At 41.0% G+C, this 20,231-nt stretch overlaps 1 long non-coding RNA gene across 5 annotated transcripts in view; it reads left to right on the top strand.

Annotated features, from left to right (window-relative positions):
- LOC123454242 overlaps positions 1-20,231 on the top strand; it is an 82,584-nt gene that overhangs the window by 50,118 nt on the left and 12,235 nt on the right. Inside the window, exons 2-6 of one of the 5 annotated variants that reach the window (XR_006633233.1) lie at positions 4,538-4,635; positions 5,018-5,093; positions 8,797-9,261; positions 13,223-13,303; positions 17,100-17,465. This is a non-coding gene — a long non-coding RNA (uncharacterized LOC123454242). Of the gene's footprint in view, positions 1-4,537; positions 4,636-5,017; positions 5,094-8,796; positions 9,262-13,222; positions 13,304-15,684; positions 17,071-17,099; positions 17,466-20,231 lie in introns of those variants that run through there. The other 4 variants (XR_006633230.1, XR_006633229.1, XR_006633232.1 and 1 more) reach the window with 4 other exon arrangements.

The following is a 20,231-nucleotide window of genomic DNA, read 5'->3' as shown; positions in this document are numbered from 1 at the left end:
CCTAGAATTCACTATGTAGTCTCAGGGTGGTCTTGAACTCACAGTGATCCAACTACCTCTGCCTCCAGAGGACTGGGATTAAAGGAGTGGGCTGCCACACCCGGTTTTGTTTTGATTTCTACCTATCTATGCAACCAAAGTAACTGAGTTCAGCTCTAATGCAGGAATTTTCCATCTGCATTATCTTGACTAAAGAAAACTTAATCCATTTTCTCCATTCATGTTTAACTCCTTCAGCTTTTGAAACAAACCTTCTTAAAGGTGTCAGTAATGATGGATGAGAGATTTTGTGTCTGAGTTCAGGCTATGACAAGAAATGGTCACAGGTTACATAGGTTCTACAGCACAGCACTGTGTCCCTCACAGCTGGGAGAGCTAAAAGTCTGAAGCAAGGGGGCCGGCCAGCAGAGTGAGGTGCGTGCCAGGGCCCACTTTGCTCTGTGACTGCGTGCTTCCCCTTGTAGATTCCATGGGTGGGGGGGGAGAGGAGTAATGCCTGGAGTCTCTTTGATAACAGCACTAATGCTGAGTACAAGTGGTGCATCCCAGTGACCTAATTACCATCACATAGGGGTTTAGGATTTCAGCATATGAATGTTGAGTCCAAGCACCCAATTCTAAACAGTTAAGTTTATTGAGCTCTCAGCCCCAGAAATATGTGGGAAGTATCTATGCTCATGATACCTCCCCAATTATTATTTGAGGCTCGCTCTCTCTTAGAGAAATTGGTAACAACTCTGAAGTTTTACTAATTCTTTAGAAGTTTGCATTTTCTCAATCATATTTGGATAACTATTAAAACTTGTATGTTTCTACATCCTTTTATGTAATCCTCCTACCAAATATGGAATATTCTCTCTCCAGGAGTCAGCTGATACCTAGGACTGCCCAGCTCTTTGACTGGCTGCTCCATTTTCTCTGGGTCTTGGTGGGTCTTCCACTCCGTGGAGAAAGCAGGCCCTGAAGTGTGCGCATTCCTCTGGGGCTTTAACGCCGTTTGATCACGAGTTGTTTGTAATCACAGGACATAGCTCAGCAAGTGTGATGTCCTCAGTATGTGTCCTAGCCTCCTTTCTTTCAGTTACAACATAAATATTTTACTAGATAGAGTTGGCCCAGAAAATGGGTGTCATGCTACATGTTTATTGTGGTTTGGAGTAGAAAAGAGAAAACGAAAATTTTGAGGATCTTATGCTCCGACTGGAAAAGAGCTCATAAGTGGCTGAGAACTTCTCACACTGTTAGCAAATGTTACTGAACGTGAGGTGGGTCTCTGTATTAATAACACTGGTAATTTGGTTATTGCTATACATTTCATTTGCTAGGAGACAAACAAGAAGTTTTAGAAATGATTCTTCCATCATGTGATCCTAAGCACATCAGTAAGTAGCCCACTAATTAACCTTGTGACCATCAGAGACTTCCCTCTGGGCATACGAATCCTGTATTTACACCAAACCTTGCTGATGCCAAGTTCCACAGAGGATTTGAGTGACAGAATGTGTAGATGGATGGCCTAATTTTTCCTTTTACACTTCAGTTACTATTTCTCATTCCGTACTGAAATATCCACCATTTTCTTAACCTCTATGAATAAGTATTCTATTAGAACTTGAAATCATAACATCATAAAAGCACAATGGCGCCTCTGCTACAGTGAAATACTTCTTTCTGATCTGTAAATCCAGACATTTTAGGTTTTAGAAGATGAGCTAAGTTATCTTGCCAGGCAGTAATCATGAGGCTAATACATGGACAGATGATCGTGGGCTGGAGAAATGGCTCACTGGTTAAGGAACTTGCTTCAATTCCCCAGGACCCACATAAAACAAGATACACAAATGCTGCATGCATCTGGAGTTCATTTTCCAGTGGCTGGAGGCCCTGGTGTGCCCACTCGCTCTGTCTGTCTCTCTTTTCTCTATCTGCTTGCAAATAAATAAATCAATAAATAAATAAGGCATATTTTTAAAAAAATAAATGTAATCATCAAGGGCACCAAGAACTATAAGACAGAAGTGGGATAGAGAGTGCCAGTAGGGTAGGCTTTTGAGAATCATTTAAGATTTACTGAGAGTCAGTGTGGAGGGCTGGCTTAGCAGTTAAGGTGCTTGCCTGCAAAGCCAAAGGACCCCGGTTTGATTACCACAGACCCATGTAAACCAGATACACAAGATGACACATGTATCTGGACTTCACTTGCAGTGGCTGGAGGCCCTGGCACACCCATTCTCTTTCTCTTTCTCTCTCTGTCAAATAAATAATTAACAATAAGATAGAAAAAGTGGCTAAAAATATTATGTCTATGCGACTTAGCTCCCACCGAACATATGATTGAGTTTGATCTGTCAAAGGCTCGAGGTACTATAACTTTAAGCAATTTCCAAGTACTTACTCCAACAAAAGATCTCTTTCCACATGTACCAACTATTATTTTAGCCAAATAGGTGGAGAATCATCATTAACTTTATTAAAAATTTTAATGGCCTTGTATAGGCTTTTATCTATGTGGAAAATTGTGCATAAATTCACCCTCTGATAGGTGTTGACAAAGGGAAGGAATGAGGAGCACTAAGGCCATAATGAGATAGGATAAGACACAGGGCTGTGAGAGATTCTTTGCAGTATGAATAGATTTTTTGAGAAAAAAGATACATAATTAGCATTACTTACTATTTTGTTAGATTTCTCTAATATTCTATTGTGACATATGAACTCTTTAATAAGAGCCCAGTATTCAAAACTGTTTGCTAAGAACTGGTATTTGCCTGAAGGTAATATGAACAAATACTGTGTGACTTGGTTCAACACAGAGTTGGAGAAAGGTGCAGGTGTTAGAGGGAAAGAGTGGATTGGGAAAAGCAGGAGGCACCAAGCTCAGTTCTTGGAGTTAGAGATAATTAGGAAGAGGTTAGGTTCTAACCGACTCTGATTATTGGCCCTGAGGCATTGTATGTTTAAGTTTTAGAGAACTTTAAGACAGCCACCTAGTCTGAGAAAACAATTCTGGAAGAAATAACAATGTAAGAGAATCTGTTCACTCACTCATTATAGAAACAGCATGTGTTCATCAATACCAGCGAGATGGCAGAGGAGAGATCTCACGCTCCACACTTACAACCTCTGGAGCAGGGGATCCCAGAGGTGGAGACCCAGGAAAAATTCAATCAGGAAGGAGGAGTATGATATTTCGTTTTCAATTCCCTTTTCACTGTTTTTCCAAATCAGAGAGGGTACATATTTAATTATAATATGGAAAATATTTGAAATTCTATTTGTAGTTATGAATTCTTTATTTTCTGTATAATGTTTTCCTTTTCTAGTTTTAAGCATATCATCAGAGACATGTCTTGTTCATCAAGATCTTCCATGCTCTTCTCCTCAGAAACAATTACTTTTACAAACATATAAAAATAAACAATACTTTCACCAACATAGAAATGTTAAGTTTAGCATTTTGCTATTTATCATTTACTATAATAAAGTCTCATTCTTAGAAATTATTCTTTTCTTAAAGTTTGTAATTAAAATTTTTCCAGATTTTCCCCCTTTTATAAATTGATGTCTTAAATTTTGTATTCCTTTTGAAAATTTGTAAGATGTATCAAGGTTTTTATTGACTTTTTATGATATCAGTTTTGCTTTATTTCACATGGGCTACTCTCCTGGTCTCTAGCCCTTGTACTTTTCAATTCCCAACATTGTATTGTTACGATCTTCTCTCTCTCTAATTATATTTGTTGTTAAAAGATTTTCAGATTATATTTTATGTTACTTACTATGGCTTAGAGAGAGAGAAAAAGAGCCAAGTAGATGTGTATATGAATTGTGCTATTAATGATAAAAACTTTGACAGAAAGCATTTTTAATATTTTATTTTTATTTATTTGACAGAGAGAAAGAGGGAGAGAGAGAGAATGGGCATGCCAGGGCCTCCAGCCACTACAGATGAACTCCAGACACATGTGCCCACTTGTGTATATGGCTAATTTAGGTCCTGGGGAATCAAAGTTCCTGGGTCCTTTGGCTTTGCAGGCAAATGCTTTAACTGCTAAGCCATCCCTCTGCCCAGGATGTATTTTATATGTATTGATCTTTTAAATATTCAGAACATTTAATGATTTAACTTATACTCAAATAGATGTACATTTTACCAAGAAGTTGCACAAGATAACTTTTGGGGATCAATACTCACAATGAGCAGACTGCTTTTATCTAATTCAATAAATTATATTGACTTTTAACTACTCTCAGAAATTCAGCAGTTATCAGACTTTTTGGTATATTCACAAGAAGTGTTCAAACCTAACTTTAGAGTAGACAGAAGTCCTTTTATAAAAACGAGTAAAAATCAACCATTAAGCAGCAAAAGTTGTGGGGCATTAATACTCTTCAATTACTGGGAATTTGGGCAATTGAAAATAATGGACATACAGATACTATCATGCAGTTAAATTTACAGCCTCATTATGTGGCGTAATAGTGAGAAATGATTAGGCAAAATTCTAATTCTGTGCTCATCCTCGTGGCCTCACAGATTTGAAAGTTCGCTTCAGAATCGTGCTGAACATCAACACAGACTATGTATCAACAGTCTCATCAAAACCGTCAACTAACCTGGGCCTGGTGGCGCAGGTATGTGAATCTGCTTTGTGAGGAGGCCAGGAAAGGAGAACCACATGTTGAGGTCTTGCCTGGGGGTATTAAGTGTGGTGATGAACTCAGGGAACAAATGGTGGGAAGAGCTAAGGAGCCTATGGGGATGTACTGTGGGGCTATTTATTAGGGACCTCACAGATACTTTTGGGATATTATTGGTGTGACAGGCTAAAGTCCCCACTTAAAACTTGCTGTAAAGTCAATATTGCAGCTGTGTGATACACCCACTTAAAGGAGTGACTGGGTCTCTTCTCTCTTGGTGGACCTCTGGCGTGGACAGCACATGTGATCAACATTGACATGCAATGTTTAGACATACTGACTGGTCTTAAGATATGCTTTATGCTCCTTTCCCCAGAGGCCTGGATGAACTCTCCACCCAAACTAAACATACGTGCACAAGAAGTTCTGATCATGGCGCTGAAGACAATTAGGTCAGCAAGTATGAGCCCACAGATCTGTTGAAAGCAAGAGGAGGGCTTAGTGTGATTCCTCTTGTGATCAGAGTGCATGCGTGATCCAGATCAGCAGATCCCAGTAGGTCATATCCTTAAATCCCTTCCTTTAACAGATGTTGAAGGATCACCCTGAGTCAAAGGTTCCTTGCCCTTTGCTCATACCATGAACTGCTTATTCCCATATTGCTCATTTCTGTCTGTTTAATAAAAATACCAATGTGTGCCTATGTGCAGAGGTAGCCACAGCCACAGTAATAGCAGTGACAGCAAATGCAGCAGGCTTACTAATGACTTAACCTGAACTTCTCTTCAGTTTCTTTTTTCCTTGTGCTGTTGCTGGTGACAGCTAGCCCGCTCCTGAAATAAGGGTTTCAGTAGTTAGCTCTCTTACTTCTCTGGCTCTGCTCTTAGAAGCAACTTGCCTACTTCTAGAGCGGAAATTTCCAGATGTTATTCTTCCCCAAATCAGGACTATTGCCCACAAACAGGGTAATCAAGTGTGTTTAAGACCAGCACAAATAACTCAGTATTAACCCGCCTCAAATATAAGTAAAAGAAGAAGAGACAGAAAGAGAGACAGAAAGAAGGAAAGAAAGAAAGACAAGACTGAAGAGAGGAATGAACGTTGGGAGGCAGAAGGGGGGAGGAGGGACTGGGGAGCTGGCTCAGCTGGCAAAGCACTTGCTGCACAAGTGTGAGGCCCTGAGTCCCTAGACCGACATACGCACTGGGGGCATGAGAGCCAACAGCAGCCGCGCAGATGCACAGCGCCAGTGCTGGGCAGTGGAGACGGGGGGATCCCCAGAGTCTGGTTTCTGGCTTGTCTGGCCAACAGGGAGACCCTCGGTCAGTAATAGACCCTGTCTCAGAAGATAAAGTTAGTAATTCTTGAGAAAGACACACAACCTTGACCTCTAGCCTCTATGCCAAGTGTGTTAACACATATTTGAACATGCATGTATACCCACCTATGCACTGTACACAAATGCACACGCAGAAAGAGAGGAAAAGGAAAGAGCAAGGGCTGGAGCTCTGTGGTCGAGCACTTGCCCAGCCTACACGGGGTCCTGGGTTTGGTCTGTAGCACCACAGACTAACATATCTTCAATGAAAACTGGATCTCTAGAAAAATATGCATAAGCATTTAGGCCTATGTACAGGAATCAGGTCCATTTTTGTTTTTGAGAAATATTTGGCTAAACTTAAATTACGTAGTTGATATCTGTTTGCTTCAGTCATATGCATAGTTTTAAAGTTTTTTTTCACTTCTATTAGTGACAACAAACTTTAGCCTTCACTGTGGAAGAAGGTACAGTGTTTCTTTATTTCACTGAAGAGTAGAGTATTTTATTTGGGATTAAAACTATAGTAATGAAGCTTTTTCCTTTAGAAATATTCCTTTGGTTTTTGTCATGAAGTAAATCAAGATCAAATGAATTTTGATTCCCACCATTTCCTGTGCCTCTCCATTCAGTGTTGCATTAACATGTAATGACACCGGAGACATCCTCCTTTTGAAACCACCAATCATCATTTAATTACCTTTCAACAGGGTACCACCAGCCTTAAGCAAGCAAAGGCATGAAAATGAATGAGCTGAGTCCCGCCAGAGACATTTTACTGCATTCCCCAGGAAAAGCCCTGGCAGTGTGTTAAAATGTAAAATAGTTCAACCGCAATTTAATTAAGACTGCCGTTTCTCTCACTCCATCTTGCCCTCTGTCCATGGAGCACAGGTTCTTGCAACTTTGGCATGAGTTAAGAGGCAAACAGAAGGGACAAGCCCACTCTGTGTGCAGCAGGAGAGATCTGAGTGGCTCATGGTCATGTCCTTGTAAGGGTCCATTTTACCTGCTGCAGCTAATTATTTCCTTTAGCCCACAGCACTGGGTATATAAGAGTCATAACGAAAAACAAAAATACAGTTTGAAATGTGCAGAGCAAGACATGAGTTCTGGGAAAATGTGTCCAGTTATCAAATGAGTAAAGTGGGAAGTGTAAGATCTGGTTTGGGGGTTGGGGCTTCGTGGGTGAAGCACTTGCTGTACATGCAAGTCTCTGAACTCGGATGCCAGGGCCATGCTAAGCACCCAGTTCTGTGGCAAGCAGCTGTAACCCTGCCCACCCAGGTGAGATGCGTGGCAGACACACAAGAAGCCACAGAAGCTGGTGGGCCATCCAGCCTAGTGAGCAAGAAAGCCTGCCTCAGACAACCAGAAGACAAGGACAGATATCCAGGGTCGTGTTCCGTTTTCAGTAGCATGCTTCGGCATACACAAACAGGTACACACACACACACACACACACACACACACACGCCCTTTTCTTTTGGGTGGGAACTTCCTTTCTTTACGGCCCAATGTTTGGCGGCATCCCACAGGCGGCACACACATCCTACGTTCATGCGTACTGGCTCCTGTAGCTTGGATGGCAGCTCTTGTGCTGAGGCCTAATGACGCAACAGAAATTGCAAGTTCACACGTCAGCAACATGGCAAAGTAGCCTGAAGTAGTCCCACATCTTTCATCATGAAGTCATGTCTACAAATGACAATTATGTAGCTTAAACTCAACCGGTGATGGTTCAGTCTGAGACAGGTGTCAAAAGTTCTTTTCCAAAAGGCATTTGAAGTCATGATTTTCATACAGATATAAAAATAATGGGTTTAAATAATTTGGGTACCAATTATAAAACTGATTAGATAATAAAAGATAGAAAATCAGTTCAACAGGACAGACACACACACAGACACAAACACACACACACACACACACACACACACACACACACACACACACACAAAAGAATCCCCATGTTTGGGGCTGGAGAGATGTCTCAGAGGTTAAAGGCACTGACTTGCAAAGCCTGATGGCCTTGTTTTGATTCCCCCGCACCCATGTAAAGACAGATGCGCAAAGTGGCACATGCATTCTGGAGATCATTTGCAGTGGCTACAGGCCCTGGAGTGCCCATTTCCTCCTCCTCTGTGCTTTCAAATAAATGAATAAAAGCATTTTTAAATACTCTTTTCCTCAAACTATACCACCACAGCATCTACTGTGTCCTTGTACAGGCTGGATTCCAGCCAGCTAAGCCCCAGGCAGCAGTTGGTAGCAGAAAGTATGGGAGGATGGCTGGCCATAAGACAAGCAAGCTCATCAGCAAAAACCAACAGGCAGAGTGAGTTTCCTGCCTTCCCCACAGCCTTGACCTCAGCCAGGCTTTTCCGAGGAAAATAGCAGGTAACTGCTAAGATGAGTCAAGGAACTCTGGAGGAGGAGGAAGCTGTAGGGAGGGAAGTTCAACACTGAGTTTTGGCTGCTGTGGGCAGCTCTTCAGCTCCCCCAAACTTACTGAATGTGCTGCACACTATCCAGAAAGAAGTCTGCCCAGTGACCGTCTAGGAGATGCCAAGAGGGAGAAGGACACGCCTCCAGTAACTGGTGTTCGATGTCATGAAGAAAGAGGATAAGTGGGAGTCTAATACCCAAAAGAAGTGAATTTCCCCTGTGGAAAGCCAAAATAGCAGCTTGGTTAAAACTGGGGCCCAGAGCCTCAACAGGTGTGAGTAGGAAATCAAAACTGCTAAAAGGGAAAACATCAAATGCAGATCCACACTGCCAGGGCACAGGGTTGCTAAAGCAGTGTTCTGATTATTATTATTTTTTTTCTTTGGAAGGCGCAGGAGCAGGTGGAGAACCCAGACTTTCAGCCGTGACTCAGTTAAAACCAAATTGCTCAGCCCAGGACCTGTCCATCTCACACTGGCTGGCCAGGGAGCACTTGCACGCCAGGGGTGACCTGAGCTGAGGTGGCCTCTGAGGACTCCAGCCCCAGCATCCTTCCTTAGGAGAACCAGCCCTGGCCACCGATGCACTCTGTCTTCCAGCCTGACGACAGAGAGTTTTCCAGTTCCTTGACTTCAACTAACTGGCCCCTTCTTTCCACATCACCCTGGTCACCTGACCAAACAAATGGAGAAATCTTCCAGAAATGAGCCAAAATGCTAGTTCTGTGGCCTATGCCCATCCTCAAAAATGGTCTGAAAGCTCCACCATGAAAGCAGACTTCCATCCCTTACTTTAAACTGGAGTATGTTCATGCTGGAAAACCAAAACCTACTGTTACACGTTCCAGTAACTCTGTAAGTATTACTATGATGCAACCTTTATTCAGGCTGGCTTTATCATTCTGTTTCTGAAATAGCTCTACAGCTAGGATGAGCACGTGCACATGCGCGTGACACACACACACACACACACACACACACGTGCGTGATAGTTGTATACAAATAAACAAGGTATTTGTTGCAACTTGCATGTTTATCCACAAATGACTGAAGAAAATTGCTGACATTAACATGCAGCTAAATTGTTGCTTTGGTTTCGTCACTAACAGAAGTGCCTTGCCATAAAAGTGCACTTGGTTTTTAGGGTGCCATATTGTTAAAATTAGATAGAATATGTTGAATAAATGAATACATTTTGAAGGTAACAAATTTTTATTACACTGACTAGTTTTAATGCACGTGGATACAGTACTTCCATTGTTTGGGCATTCTAGATGAATCTGAGCTTTATTTTATTTTATTTTTAAACTTAGTTGCCAGCAGAGAGAAATATAAGAGACAGAGAGAATGGGCTTGCCAGGGCCTTCAGCATCTGCAAATGTACTCCTGATGTATGTGCGACTGTGCATCTGGCTTTCAAGGGTACCAGGAAATTTATTTGGGGTCATGAGGCTTTGTAGACAAACAACTTACAATGAGCCATCTCTCTAGGCCCAGATCTGAGACTCCTTTTTTTTTTTTTTTTTTGAGGTAGGGTTTTGCTCCAGCCTAGGGCGACCTGGAATTCACTATGTAGTGGATTCAAAGCTTCAATGCAATTGGAAATTGGAGATGGTCAGTTTAAGTGGAATTCATACCTACTTGAGTCTGATCTTTCACATTTGTTGTGCCTTTGGTCTTGCGTCATCACCAAAGTTTAGATAAGCCATAATCAATAACAAGGGGAAGAAGGGCCTGGGAGATGCTCAGTGGTTCAAGGTGCTATCTTTCAAGTCTATCCACGCAAGTTAGATCCTTCCCAGTGCCCACATAAAGCCAGATGTTATGTGGCCCACACATTTGTGATCCATGATTTAGCTGTTAAAGTGCTTGCCTCCAAAGCCTCAGGACCCAGGTTCAATTCCCCAGTGGTTACACAAGCCAAATGCACAAGGCAGTGTATGTATCTGGAGTTTATTTACAATGGCTGGAGGCTTTGGCATGCCCATTCTCTATCTGCCTCTCCTTTCTCTCTCTCTTTCTCTCACTCACTTGCTCAAATAAATAAATAAATTAAAAAGACAGATTTAAAAAATGGGGGAAGAAAATACAGGAGTCACTGATGTACTCTAACTTGTACACACACACACACACACACACACACACACATGCAAAAGGGAAGCACTCCTGCCCCCCCCCCCCAGGTTTGCATGTTGGCCTTTTCTATACTCTTTAATTCATTTCCTTTTCAGCAACACAACCTATCACACAGTTTTCATGAACAGGGATAAAGGCGCAGGCCAGCTGCATTTTACACAGTCTCATAAAGCAAAAATCAAGAACCAGACAGCTGCCTTCCTTTCTGAAATGGAGTTTTTATTCAAGCTCAGATGGTTGTTAACAGAGGAAACTCCTTCTGATTTGAGGGCTGAAACCCCAACACCTTGGCTCTTAGAGAAAGATGACTGTCAAATGGCAGAGGCCACCACAGCTCCTTGTGTCTAGACCCCCTCCATAGAGGTAGCTAGTAAAGGTCCTGTTCACCTTTAAAACTTACGATACTGATTGAGTGAGGCCCACTCAGTCAGGAATTTCTGTTTCTTTTATTCTTCCAGGTTTTGAACTTATATACTTAATGATTGCTGCTGCTGGAAAGATTTCTTTAAAAATTTTTAGTTTACTTTTAGTGTCTTTGAAGTTATGGTACGAATTACTCAATCAGCATTGATGCTCTGCTCTGGAGGAAGAACAGTGTATATGTATCAAATTATGCTGTTTTAGCCTTTGCGGAAGAGTGTAAGAATACAAACAAAAATATAAGATGTCATTTATAAGAAGGGAAAAGCCCCATTTTAACTTTCTTGTTATTATTTTATTATTTATTTAAGAGAGAAAGAAGGAGAGAAAGAGAGAGAGAGAGAGAGAGAGAAGGAATGAATGGGCATACCAGGGCCTCCAGCCCTTGAAAACAAACTCTAGATGCATGCCCACCTTGTGCATCTGGCTTACATGGGTATTGGTGAATCAAACCTAGGTCTTTAGGCTTCATAGGCAAGTGCCTTAACCATTAGGCAATCTCTCCATCCCATGGTAAAAGCCCAGGTTTTATTTTATTATTTTTATATATTTATTTGAGGGAGAAGAGGGAGAGAGGCAGAGAGAGTGAGATAGAGAATAGATGTACCAGAGCCTCTGGCCTCTGCAAAGGAAGTGCAGATGCATGCACCACCTTGTGTGCATCTGGCTTACATGGGTCCTGGGGGATTGAACTTGGGTTCTTTGGATTTGTAAGAAAGAACCTTAACCACTAAGCTACCTCTTCAGTTCCCAAAGCCCCCCCACCCCCCGCCTTTTTTTTCTAGGTAGGGCCTCACTGTAGCCCAGGCTGATCTGGAATTCACTAAGGAGTCTCAGGGTGGCCTCGAACTCTTGGCAGTCCTCCTACCTCTGCCTCCCAAGTGCTGGGATTAAAGGTGTGCACCACCAAGCCTAGTCCAAAGCCCCTTTTTAGTTGAACAAAAGGTGTAAATCACAAGCTCATGAAGTCATGCACCTAAACACATGGATGTACAAAGACAAAATAAAATGTTAACCCAAACTAAGAGATTTTAGTCATTGATTGATACCAATATATATATAATCTGCCAAGCTAGACTGAATGACAATTAAGAATTGTAAATATAACCAATACAGTAGAAAATGACTCAATGCCATGGTATAGCTGAAGCCCATACTCCATGACTGATAAGTTTTAATAGTCAGTAAACAAGGAGTGGAAATGCAGGCCCCACCAATATTATGCTAGGACATTAAAATTAAACCATGGTCACAAATAGCTTCACATACTTAAAAATAGCAATATTGGAGCTGGAGATGTGGCCCAGTGCATGTCTAGCAGAGCCCTGGGCTCAATATCCAGCACCAAAATATATAATAAAAGAAATATAATAGTAATGGGAAGATTGAGATGGCTGGGTTGTGGAGTAAAAGGCAAAATATACAAAAAAAAAAAACAAGAAAAATCACAATACAATCCTTTCTAGACAGTACATATGGCCCCTCTGAGAACAAGAGAAGGGTCTATGATGGCTAGAAATCATATAGCTTTCCAGATTGTTCCATGGTTGGCTGTATTCATAAAAAAAATAGCATACTCTGAATTGATGTTTTGAGGGGTACAGAACATGCTTACCTTGCTTTATTAATTTCATATTTTTTATATCAAATCACTTTAAATTCCTCATATTATTTTTTCTTTCTCAAGCTTGAATAGCATTACAGTTTTTTTAAATTTTTTATTTTTATTTATTTATTTGAGAGTGACAGACACAGAGAGAAAGACAGATAGAGGGAGAGAGAGAGAGAGAGAATGGGCACGCCAGGGCTTCCAGCCTCTGCAAACGAACTCCAGACGCGTGCGCCCCCTTGTACACCGGGCTAACGTGGGACCTGGGGAACTGAGCCTCGAACCGGGGTCCTTAGGCTTCACAGGCAAGCGCTTAACTGCTAAGCCATCTCTCCAGCCCAGCATTACAGTTTTTGATCTGCCTTTGTGGAATTGTGCTATGAGGCTAGCTACAAGTTTATGCATTGGCATTTTGACTTACATAAAACTAAAATAATAATAATTCCAACATAGAACTAAACACTTATGTTTTTCCAGTAAGAGATTTGTAAATAATATTTATTGTAGGAGGTAAAACTAGGTCTGTTTAATTTTAATTATTAAATATCAATTTGGGAGACCATGTTATTATAAAGTGGCTTTAATAAGTTAATGTGAAATTTGTCTTCTATCTGACATAATATCATGTTTTTAATTGCTTTCTTGGCACAGAGGTTATTATTCATTGAGGTTCATCAAAGCCATTTTATTTAAAACTCTAGACTGACAAGATAATGAATTTCAGCTGATGTGGTAAGTGATAATTGATGGTGGGATTTGACCGTCTTTCCTCACAGTGATACTACAGAGACTGCTCCTTAGTTTGTAATCAGCACCATTATAATACATTTACACTGAATAATTTAAGTGGCTTCCTTGAGCACATGGAGGCATTGAACTGATTACAGGTGAATTACCTGTTTATGCTGCCCCAGGTGTTACATGTGGCTGATGTAAACATTGAACTCTAGCTCGAACATAGGTAATTCCTTTTAGTCTAGCGTTGTGTGGATGACTGTGTGCATGTCTGTAATGTGCTCTTCACATTCACAGTGTGGCGAGGCAGCCTCCACCTCTGCTTCCACCACCTCTGCTTCTTTGCCCACATCTACCAGGCAGCCTGGAGAAAATGGTTAGCAAAGGATTCAACTGAGGGAAAACAGTGTACTAATAAGATGGGATAGCTGAAAAGTTGGCATGAGAACGAGACTGTTAATGCTACAACTTAGCTGCTTCTCTCTGCTCTAACTCACTTCACATAAGATCCTGGTGATCTTCTGAGATCTCAGGCTATCAAAATGAGCAGTGTGTGTTTTTGTCCCAGTTTCTACTCCTTATTTTCTCTTAACAAGCATTATCAAATGCTTGACTTTAAGTTGAACTCATGAAACTAAGACAACTTAGCAAAATAGTCATAATTTTAGGATTATAAAAAAATTTAAGCTTTGCCTATCTTTGAACTTTTATTGTTTCCAACTTGACTGTGAACAGAATTATCAAACCTTTTCTGAAGTGATTGTGAACTAATAAGAATCATAAATAAAGTAGCCACCTTTAATCCCAGCACTCAGGAGGCAGAGGTAGGAGGATCGACATGAGTTCGAGGCCAGTCTGAGAAAAGAGTGAATTCCAGGTCAGCCTGGGCTAGAGTGAGACCCTACCTTAAAAAAAAAAAAAAAAATCATAAATGACATTAATCTATACAATCAAAACAGGCAAAAATCTTTTAAATTAAATAAAATGATAGTTAATAAGTATATCTGTCCTGCTAATATACCCTTTTGGAAATTTTATTATATATGACTTAAAATATATATCCTGAAATATTAATTAGAAATCTTAAAAATAGCTATCCTTATTGTATTAGTTACCTGGCTTTATCAAAATACCTCAGTGATCACAGTAAACTGTATTATTGGAAAATATTTTGGCATGATTAACATTTAAAAGATCATTGACACTTCTGCCACCTGCTGTAAAATGCCTAAATTTAAATAAACTGCAAGAACCGGCTGTTGGTGAGAATGTAGAATAAATCATGTTTCCAGTTGGGACTCCCTGTGCAGATCATGGGATAGCACCATCAACAAGTTAGGAAAATTGAACAATGTTTTAGTAAATTTATTCATATGCTGACATCGTGAAATAAACATTTAATTCCTGGCTTCTTATTCCAAAAAATAAATAAATAAATAAAATGGAAAAGTACTAAATACAAATAGCTAAGTACTAAAATATTCATATCAGCTTTATCTTATAATATCCCAAACTGAATGCAATCTAAATAACTCTCCTCTGGTAAATGGATTAACATCTTGTAAGTATATTTAGTGTACTCAGGAATGAACAAAATCTATGAACAACTGGTGGACACAACACCATGTATGAATACAAAAGAATTACTTTGAGCCTGGTGTGGTGGTGCACACCTTTAATCTCAACACTCAGGAGGCAGAAGTAGGAGGATCGCCTTGAGTTCAAGGCCAACCCTGAAACTACAAAGTGAATTCCAGGTCAGCCTGAACTAGAGTGAGACACTCCTTTGAAAAACAAAACAAAACAACAAACAAAAAAATTACTTTAAGAAAAAGACTCCTTAAATGAGTATGTACCACGTATAGGCACTTATATGAATTTACAGCCCACACAAACCAAATAGCAAGGCAATCAAGGCCATACCAATTTGGAAGAACCAGGGAATATATTGGAAACTTTAGAGGACAATGGAATTATTCTGTACTTAATCAGAGTATTGTATACCTGTGTGAATACCACTTATCAAAATTTAATATCCTGCGTACTTAAAATCAGCACATACGGTTGCATTAGATTGAATTCAATAAAAGTAGCAAATAAAAGATAAAAATCAATAAAGGGATTATTGTCTATTATCCTTTGAAGAGGTAGCTGATTCTGAATTTTAACAGCTTGTTTTGTGAAGAAAGACGTGTTTTCGTCAAAGGCACAGCCATAGTGAGTGCTCAATGTAAAGTCTAAACTAGGACACTTTTGAGACGAAAGGGGATGCTATTAATACATTTTCTGGGTCAGAAGTCCTAAATCAGAACTCTCTGGGAGAAAAAAGAAAATCAAAAAGGGATTTTTCACCAGCCATGTCTGTTTTCTAAAAATAGTGACTTGAAGGACTGGAGCGCGAGGAAGCGAGGCTGCTGTAGAGCCTGACACTGGATGCTTGCTGGACCACTCCTTCCCTTGCTCCTCAGCACCGCTGTTGATGCTTGTAGCTGCAGAAGCTCCAGTTGGCATCAAGATGAGCTGATAAGCCTCGGGCGCGCGGGGCTTCCAGGATGGTTTGCAGATGCGCAGACTCCACCCAGGGTGAAGTGCAGGGAACCACACACCCCAGCGCGGGCTTCTGCTGCGGCAGTCACGGGGGTCCCGTTACTTCTCAGCCACGCCCTGGGGTGTGTTCTCACCCATCCACACACCTTCCTCTGATGGCACAAGACTTCCTCAGCAGGCCCCGAGAGCAACTTCTGCAGTTGGAGGGACTGCACACGGGGTGTGTGGCTGGTACCTCGGTCAACGACGAGTAGCCCACAACTTTCCACAGAGCCAGACTAACCTAGCAATGTGGACAGGCTTAGCCGCGTATATGAAGAAGAATCAGAAATGCACGGTGTACACATTTGGGTCGGGAAAAGATTTGCTGAAGACGGTGATCCTTGAACGTGGTAGCTGAGTCTAAACAGGCATCGTGCAGACAGATGGAAATAGAAACAAAATGCAGGCGAAGGAAGCAACAGGAGATGCGCCGAGGTGCGCAAAGCAGGAAGCAGTCAGGAACACGCGCGCGCGCGGTTGTCACCGCAAAGAGGAAGGTGTGAGCAGGGACAGAAGGTGGAAAGCAATGCCAAGGAATTTTTCTACATTTTGCTTTTCTGCTAAGTGTTGTGAATGCACGACAGCTCCACTCCTCTAAAATGCCTCAGAATGCGATGGGGTTTGAGGGTAAAATAACCCCACGTGGCTGACCTGCCTGAATACGCGGTCTCCAGCCAGCGATGCGATCTGGGAAAGCAGTGGACTTAGGGGGTGGACTATTACCCGAGGTAGTGGGCTATGGGTGTGGGGGAGGGGGTGGCCCAACTTCCGGTCAGCGCTCTGCTTCCTGCTGAATGCAGGGTGGCCTGGCGACCTCCTACTCCTTCCTGCCCTGTCTCCCCAGCCACAGAGGAAAGTATACCCTTGAGGTGCGAGTCAAAATAAACACTTTTTCCTTAAGCTGATTTTTGTCAGGTGTTAAGTCACAACAGCAAGCAAAGTGACTAACACAATACGTAGATAACAAAATTTATCAACTTTAAAGCAAAAGGCTAGTATCCAGTTGTTTATGTTTCTGAAAGAAATGGTCAAGTATAGCACATTTTATCTGTCACGGTCTTACTATAATATTTGTAAATATTATATATCTTTGTTTAAATGTTCTTGCATTTTGAAGAGTTCAAATATATTTCAAAAAGAAATGAATATGAGCTGGTGCTTCCATATATTTGAGTAGAATGATTTGTACTCATTCATCACTTAGGTGTTGCTGCCTACAAACCAGCAGAAAACACAGTGTCTTCAACAACAATCCCTCAGAAGTCTAAAGAAGGCTGTGCTGACTCAAGTTAGGGGGCCGATGCCACACTCATTTCTGTTCTGGAGATCGGCTAGTGCTCTGTCTGGGCGCCAACTGAACACCCTTTGGCATGGGTGAAATTTTACTCTTTAGAGTAATATTTCTTTTTTAAAAAATAGTTAATATTTCAGGTAATATAACATGACAATTTGGGAGACTTTATTAATGTGTTAAAGATCGTAGGCTCTTTTTCTTGCCTGTGTGTGTTTACATTTGCCTGAATGTGAGTATATGTGTATGTGTGCATGTGAAGTCCAGAGACTGACATTGCAGGCCTTATTTAGTCACACTGCATCATATGTGTGTGTGTGTGTGTGTGTATGTATGTATGTATGTGCATATATATATATATATATATATATATATATATATATATATATATACACACACACACACACACACATATATATGATACACACACACACACACACACACACACACACACACAGTCTATTGGGAAAGCCAAAGTGCACCAAGTCAAGTAGACTATGTATCCCGCAAGCCACAGAGATCCTTCTGTCTCCACCTGTCCAACAACTGGATTTCAGGATGTGTCACCATGCCTGTGTGAATGCTGGGGATCCAAGCTCAGGCTTTCATGCTTGTGCCCCACTCATTTTACTGGTGGAGTCACCTCTCAAGCCGGGATCTTGGACTCTTAATGAAGACCCCATTGAGTCATTTCATAGGAAATGTATGTGCTTATCTATTAGCAAATATGTTTTGTAAATGGCTTTTTACCAACTGGCTCAAGGACCTTATTTACTAGACACTTTGTTCATTATTTTCAAATTCCCATTTAGCAATGCAATTGTGTAGGTACATTATCAGCTTAGAATTTATTAGCATAGATTATGTAAAATTAATGAGCTACCAATAGTCTTTTCCTTAGAAGGTTAGAGCAGTAAGTTTTAGCATATATTTCAGGAATTAGAAAGCTCATGTCTGAGCATATGGAAGAGCAGCATCATTAGCATGACAATTTTATGTGTATTTCTACTTTATGTGTACATATATCATGGCTGATTGTTAGTGGAAATCTCAGCATGTGATGTATATGTTTTAGGAGACCAAGTAGTAGTCATTTATTTCGTCAAGGAGACTTCCCTGTAGTAAACTGGAAAAACGAGAGAGATTTGGCTGCAGCTGTTCTTATGTTTTTCCTGGCATGTGGCTGCTCCAATGTCCTGTGTGCCTTTCCCCTGTTCTGCTATACAGATAAACTATCAATCCTTCTCTACTGTCTACCAGCGGCAGCTCCTGGAAACAGTCCTCATTACAAACCTGTCATTTCTTGCAGTCAGAACCAGCTAGGAGGCTTCTACAGGAAGCATCACAGATGCACTCATTGATTAGCGCTTCCTCACAGCTCCACTGCACAAAGCTCTAGAAGGTATCGGACCGTAGTCTACGGCCATACCACCCTGGAGGTCCCCATGTCATCTGATCTCAGAGGCTGAGCAGGGTTGGGCCTTGTTAGTACTTGAATGGGAGGTAGGCTGCTCTCAGAAAGTACTGCACTCCATCAAATGCACTTAGAAACACCCTTTAAACTCTCATCAAACAACGTAAACTATGTGTCAAATGCTTAATTTCCATTGTCCCTTAAAATCTGTAGAAGTTAAATATTGCATGTTCAGAGTGGTCTGGAACCCTGCCCCAATCTTGTCAATGTACCTCTGACTGAGAGAGAATTTTTCCCCTATGATCTTTGTTGAAGAGTAAATCTCGGGCTGGAGAGATGGCTTAGTGGTTAAACACTTGCCTGTGAAGCCGAAGGACCCCAGTTTGAGGCTCCATTCTCCAGGACCCATGTTAGACAGATGCACAAGGGGGCACATTCATCTGAGTTCATTTGCAGTGGCTGGAGGCCCTGGCGTGCCCATTCTATCTCTCTCTCTCTCTCTGTGCCTTTCTGTCTCCGTCTGTCGCTCTCAAATAAAAAATAAACAAAATAAAAAAAAAAAAGAGTAAATCTCATTTGCCACTGATCATAGGTTCAACCTCAGGATCCAACCCCTTGCTTTCCAGAGTGAACAGTATTCATTCACAAGTGAAACAGAGCAACTGTAGGAAGATGGTCTGCGATGGCATTCAGTATGGAAAGCTCTGAAGATGGCTCAGAGAAAGCCAAGTCTCCAAGTCTTCTCCCCTGCTGGTTTTTCAACAGCGTGCGTGTAGGTTGCCTATTCTTCAGACAGTAAAACCTGTTCTTCCTCCTTCATTGTCATTTCTCAAGGTCAAACTTCATTTGTCAGAGATTATGCATTGTAGCTCCCAACTGTGAAGGAGAAGGATATCTACTTTTAAACTTGAGGCGGCATTCTTTGTAGGCAATGTTGGCATACTTAGTTTTTACTTTTAATTTTATCAGAATTTTTCTTTCAAATTAGAAATCATTACGTTGATGAGCCACCTAACTTTTAACAGGGCCACACTTTCCAGTTTCAGAGGAGATAGATAGAAGTCTAAGAATTAGTCAAATATCAAAGATACATAAGCCTCCTTTGTTTGGGTGAACATAATGACAAGCTTATTTTTCTGTAAATAGATTTCCATGAATCATTTTTGATACTTTGTTCAGTGCAGATTTATATCCTATTTTGAGCTTATTCGTCAGTTTAGAATGTTTCAATAAGCGAAAAAATTTATGTATGAAGAGTTTGGAGCAAATGCCAACTGTGACACACACAGGACCAACATTAAAATTTTGAGGAGGAGGAAGAGAAGGCCCTGTGGCTGAAGAGTAGTGTATTCAATGTATTTCCCAAAAGTACACCTGTTAGGAAATAGAGACTGGAAAGGGTGATTATGTTTCATGTACAAAATTCAGCATTCTCATTTGGAAAATAAATTGGAATTTTAAAAACATACCTTGGTATTTTCCCTGTTAATCAACAAGTATGTCCAAGAACCATCTAGTATCAGGAAAAATTAGAGCAAAGGGCAGGCAACTGTGTGGGAGATTTAGAACATATCATACTTTCCCTTGAAAAGGAGAAATGAAAATAAAAGTTTTCTAACCTGGAAATTTTG

The sequence above is a fragment of the Jaculus jaculus genome, chromosome 13 (assembly GCF_020740685.1).
Source record: "Jaculus jaculus isolate mJacJac1 chromosome 13, mJacJac1.mat.Y.cur, whole genome shotgun sequence".
Taxonomy (NCBI): Eukaryota; Metazoa; Chordata; class Mammalia; order Rodentia; family Dipodidae; genus Jaculus; species Jaculus jaculus.
Note: the sequence above shows the minus strand (reverse complement) of the source record. Positions and strands in the feature narration are given on the sequence as shown.